This window comes from Physeter macrocephalus, unplaced genomic scaffold (assembly GCF_002837175.3).
Source record: "Physeter macrocephalus isolate SW-GA unplaced genomic scaffold, ASM283717v5 random_1321, whole genome shotgun sequence".
Classification (NCBI taxonomy): domain Eukaryota; kingdom Metazoa; phylum Chordata; class Mammalia; order Artiodactyla; family Physeteridae; genus Physeter; species Physeter macrocephalus.
Window position 1 is genome coordinate 18160 of NW_021146409.1, and position 5304 is coordinate 23463.

The following is a 5304-nucleotide window of genomic DNA, read 5'->3' on the forward strand; positions in this document are numbered from 1 at the left end:
ACGGGCCCAGCCGCTCCACGGCACGTGGGATCCTCCCGGACCGGGGCAAGAACCCGTGTCCCCTGCATCAGCAGGCGGACTCTCAACCACTGCGCCACCAGGGAAGCCCAAGGGGGTGATGTCTTTTATCCTATTTTCAATCTGTTTTTTTGTTCACCTTTCCCAGGCCTACTTACACCACACACGCCAGGGCCGCTCTGAACTGGGGGAGGAAGGTGGAGTTCGCGGCCGAGGCAGCTGGAAGGTCAGGCCCTCGGTACTGATAAGGGCTGTCTGATGCAGACCATGCAAATGTTTGAAAACCAGAGACATTAAGCAAGAAAAATAAGGAAACTGGAGCTTCTCAGAAAACCAAACCAAACCAGATCTCCCCTTTCTCTCTGCAGCCCAGGTGGCAGACACCGGCTCTTGCTGCAAAATCAAACAAATTCCTCTTTTGTGTGAACGTGACCACATGTGAATAACCAGCAGAGACCAGTTATTGGTGGGCTTTCTGTTTTACGCTATTCATAGCAGGATACCGGGGTTTAGCGTCCTGCCGAGCCCCTCCCCGCCGCCTTCAAGGAACTGCCTCTGCAGAGGTCTCTAACCAAGGGGCTTGGGAGCCTCCTGGGTGCCATCCTCCTGGTTTCCATCAGATCCCCCATCCCATCCACCTTGACCCGAGCCCTTGCTCATTCTGGTTTCCTCTCCTCCTGAATTCACAGGTGATGACTTACTCTGTGTATCACCAACCAACCTGAGCACCAGCCATGCACCAGGCACGGGCTCTGTGGTATAAAGACACACACGCTCCATCCACAAAACCTCATAGTCTAGGAAGGGGACAGACAAGTAACTAGACAAGAACACCCCGCATATCGGTGCTGTGATATGCGGGGGTCGGGTGGGTGGAAGGTGGGCACACAGAGGAAGAAGGGGTCCTGCTGGGATGTGAAGGAGGGGATGCAGGTCACTCTTGTGGAGGTGGGCGCTGGTCGAAGTGGGCTTTCTGGAATGGACACGACATAAGCTGTTTGTCGAACAAAGGCAGGAGTGAGCCAGGCACTGGAGAGGTGTCTCTGGCAAAGCATAGCCCCAAGATGGGCCCATTGTTTGGGGCCCCGGGTAGCGGCAGCAAGCAGCCAGAGCCTCTTAATCTTCAGCACGAACACCTTTCTTTGGGCAAAGGAGTCTGAGTCACACACCCCAGGCTCTCCCTTTGAGGATGTCCCTAGGAGGAAGTGTAGCTTGGAAAGCCCAAGAGTCCTAGGGATGTAGGGGCCTTGGGGGAGGAGATCAACTGGGATTCCCTAATGTCTAATTGTAAGTTAAAGGAATCCTTGCGACTATATAAGAAACAAAAAAGGCCCTTAATGCAAAGATCTCCTAGTATCTGGGTTCAGCCTGACCTTGAAGTGGTCTTGCAGAGGCTCCTGGTGGAATCAGGGCAAACCTCTCCAAGCCACTGTGTATGTATCAGGAGCGTCACGTAGCCCTCCTGTGCAGCTCAGCTGAGCCCATGGCCAAGACTCACCTTCCAGATCATGGCCATTGGTGTGGACGGTGTGGGCGGCTGCTAAGGACCCTCGACTGTCTCAGTTCCACAGGAAGAACAGCCGCTAGCATTTCCTGGGGAGTCACGATCAGAACCAGAGCTTGCCTGAGTCACGCCTTCAAAAACTGTTTATGAAATGCCTGCTATGGACTCGGCACCTGGTTCCTTTTCCCTTCATCATAGGTCTTAACTTTCAGGCGATCAAAAGGCTTATCTTTCCCTCTACACCCTTCTACAGAAGTCTTTTTCCCAGGAAGGAAAGTGGAATGTAAAATGCACAAAATATCACTAAGAGAATGTGCTGTCCTTATATGTAAATAGACACCTAAGCCAATAGCAGGAAACCATGTAGCTGGACTCGGGGTTGCGCCAGGGCAGATGGTCTTGAGGATTCCTTCTAGCTGGAACTTTCCGTGAGTCTAAATCATCCTCGCTTTTTATCTGGCTTCACTGGAGACTCACCACTTGGTTTTGTGAGCTGGTCGACTAGGGTGAGGTTTATCACCTGAAACTACCGACAGAATTTTTCTCTGTGCAAAGAGAATGGCCCAAAGAAGGAATGGACAGACTATTCTGGTCCGTCCCGGCCATCTTATCAGAGCGGAGCTGAAAATCACTCGCAGAAAATAGGAATTTTATTCTGAGACTGCAGATGCCAAAGAGTCATCGAAACTGAACACTTTAGCTCAAAACCCAAATGTTCCCTCCCCACCAGATACTCGGTATTCAGAGAAGCCCGTGGATTTTGAATTTTGACTGGAAGTAAGCCCACTATTAATGCCATGAATTATGCTGCCCCCTCAACCTCTGATCCAAATAACCTGCCCAAACTCTGGAAGCTTTGGAAGATCTAAAGCCAGCACCTCTCTTCCCAAATGATCATCTAGCCAAAGGGCCCCTTACACTGCTGTAAACCCCTAGGACCAGAGGAACTCCTGTAGGTAGATTAGTGACAGACCCCACCTGGGCTGTAACTTCCCCAGATGCTCTGTGGTCCTGGCCACCCATTTACAAAAGCCTTACATGGTGATGGTGGCTTCAAGTCACAGCGCCAGGGGTGTGGCTGGGTTGCTTGTTACAATCATTTGAAATATACTGATCACCAGCTCTGCTCACCAACATGCTAGGTCCCCAGGTCCAAGAGTTCTGCCCTCCGTGAGCAAAAACTAGTAACGGGATCACTTATCTTCCCCTCGAAGCAGGAACTTTTCCAGGCTGGTGCAGAAGCCCCTGAGAGCGGGACCATCACCGGAAGACTCTGATATGGGGATCCACAAAATAAACCGAGACGGTCCTGGAGAGTCTGCACAGAGACTGAGCCATTCAGGCGGAGAGCAGCCTCTCACTTGCTCGTGACAAGAGCAGTTCAAGGCTGGTGTCTCTGAGAACGTTTTAGATGGAATCAGTTGATGGGTAGGATGGAGCTATTCCTATTTCAATATTCACGGCGTCTCTGCTGGTGCCCCGTCTGGCTTTGCTCTCACAGGAAGCACTTACCCGGCAGCTCACTGTGACCGTCATCTATTGATTCTGGACCAGTAAGTGTCTAGATCCCGGGGTGAGTCGCCTGTCCACTGGCAAGAATTCCTAGGGAGTCCTTTTGAGGGAATTCCACTCAACGGTTGTGTTTCAGAATTTCTTCATAGGATTGCACATACACATACACACACACACACACGTAATTTTTTTCTGTCATCCACCAGCTGCTGCAGGAGACCACCACTGCTATCCATATCAGTCACCACTACCACACAGCTTTGGGCTTGAGTTTGTCATCAGCTACCTGAGAGCTCCTTCCTTTCCCTTTGTCTCCTACCTTCCCTCCCTGGGAGTTAATAAGAAAATAAAGATAATAGCACTGAGAGCCTAGAGAGCCTGATAGGGTCCCTGCAGAGTGCTCTGGGAATAAAAGACCTTGCTGTTATTTTCCCCTGTAATCAAAAAGTCCTCCAAAAGCCCCACCCCTTGCACCCCAGGCAAAAAGGCAGAGGACAAAACCTGCCGTGGAGGTGGGGGATGAGGGGGGAGATCAGAGGCCTCCCTGGGACTGTCCTCCACTTCTCTCGTCCGGCACTTCCCTCCCGGTGAATCCTCTGTGGGCAACTCACTCACTGCCCAGCCCAGCCTCAGTTTCCCCATGGGCTCAGACTCCCCCCGCCCCCCAGGGACCCTCCCGGCTCTGACCCCATCAGCCCATTTCACATTTCTTGCCCGTGAGTCATAAGGTGTGCCCACTGACTAGTCAGAGCATTTCTGTATCATTCTTTTCACTTTCCCCTTTGCAAGCAGAGATTTCCTCTCCAGGAAACACAACCGTTCTGTCCTCTCTCTTCCCCTGACGACATGGCCCCTGCAAACACTTCAGCCCATCCCAACGAGATGCACATTCAAAAAGAAATCTCCCCCTGGACGAGGATTCTAGCTAATCCCCTTTTGGCCTGAATTACAAAGTCGGCCCCTCGGTGTAGACATTCCTTCATGGGCTCAGAAAGACTTTTAAGAGAGAGAACAGGAGCTGGGGTACAGAGAGGAACAGAATCCAACCTACCCCCGCCGCGAGCCTTCTCCCCTCCTCCGAGAGGCGTCCTCTTCAGCCCCAGGCTCTGCAGGACCTCGGCTCTGCTGCGCCTGCACAGCTCCCGCCTCCTTTAAATTTCAAGGCAGGGGGTGGGGTCAGTGGCCCCGGGTGGGCGGGCTTCTCTGTGGCGGGAGGATGCCCGGCGGACAAGGCCACCGGAGCCAAACCAGGGCGGGCCTGTTTGTATAAAGAGGGGGAGGAAGTTCCCCATGGAAGCAGCACTGCCCATCCTGGCTTGAGGCCAGGTTGATTATTCACGGTCCTGATGTCTTTGAATCACAGCAGTTTGGGAGTTGGACGGGACCTGAAGAATCCTAGTCTCGAGCTCCTAAAGGGACCCCGAGGATCTGCTAGCTCTAAGACCCCCACTGGGAAAATAGGCGTTTACAATTCTAAACAAACAGACGCGGAGGGGACAGGGTTCTTCTGGAATCTCCAGCAGAAACTCTGCCGCTCCGGACACAAGAGGTCGGAACGGCTAGACTGGTGGACCGGCCGCCCTCCGGGCAGAGGAAGTACCGGAGCTGGAGCACCTGGGGGGCGGGGCCACGGGTAACAGGTGGGTGGGCTCCACCTCCTCACCTGCAGTGGAAAGTGCCGCAGGCTGGACTCAGCCACTCCCCAGCCCTGGCATCTTGGGGGAAATCATTCTGTAAAGTGAATCCGTGGTCGCTGAGGTCTTTTCGGCTCCCGAGGTCTCCAGCTGGGCTGTGGATACAGATTGGGGCGCTGAGCCGATGCTCTGCCTAAACGTGGCTGCGCGCGCCGGAAATTCCACCCCTCCCCCGCCTCCCCTGACACCGGGGAAGCGTTTCAGCGTCCTGGAGTTTGTTCTTACATGTATATGCCCCCGTTGGGCTTGGTAACCCCTTGCAGAGGACTCATAAATAAGGGCGCACCGTGTACGGGAAAGGGCGATACTTGAATCAGCTCTATCAGGAATGAGGGATGTGACCTCAGTCAAGTTTTTCAATGACGCTGAACTTCGCATCTGAGGTCATGTATGGATTAGAGAGAGACACTGCACACGAGATCCCTGGCACATCCCAGGGTGCAGTCGGTGGCATGTGTTATGTCGATGTCTAGCCAACACCAGGCACCATTATGGTGAGAGAGAAGTAAGAGAAAGGATGCCAGAGAGGGTGCAGGAGGCTGGATGAGGAAAGTCTGGGATGACTAGCCAGATGTC

At 53.2% G+C, this 5304-nt stretch overlaps 1 protein-coding gene across 3 annotated transcripts in view; it reads right to left on the reverse strand.

The window, feature by feature from the left end:
* Window positions 1–4801, reverse strand: part of PLAT (plasminogen activator, tissue type) — a 21821-nt gene extending 17020 nt beyond the window's left edge. The window contains exons 1-2 of one of the 3 annotated variants that reach the window (XM_028486615.2): window positions 4698–4801; window positions 4086–4183 (exon numbers count right to left, since the gene is read on the reverse strand). The gene's annotated coding sequence lies outside the window, so the exon portion shown is untranslated. The remainder of the gene's footprint in view (window positions 1–4085; window positions 4184–4697) is intronic. The other 2 variants (XM_028486614.2, XM_055083426.1) reach the window with 2 other exon arrangements.
* Between the last annotated feature and the right edge of the window lie 503 nt (window positions 4802–5304).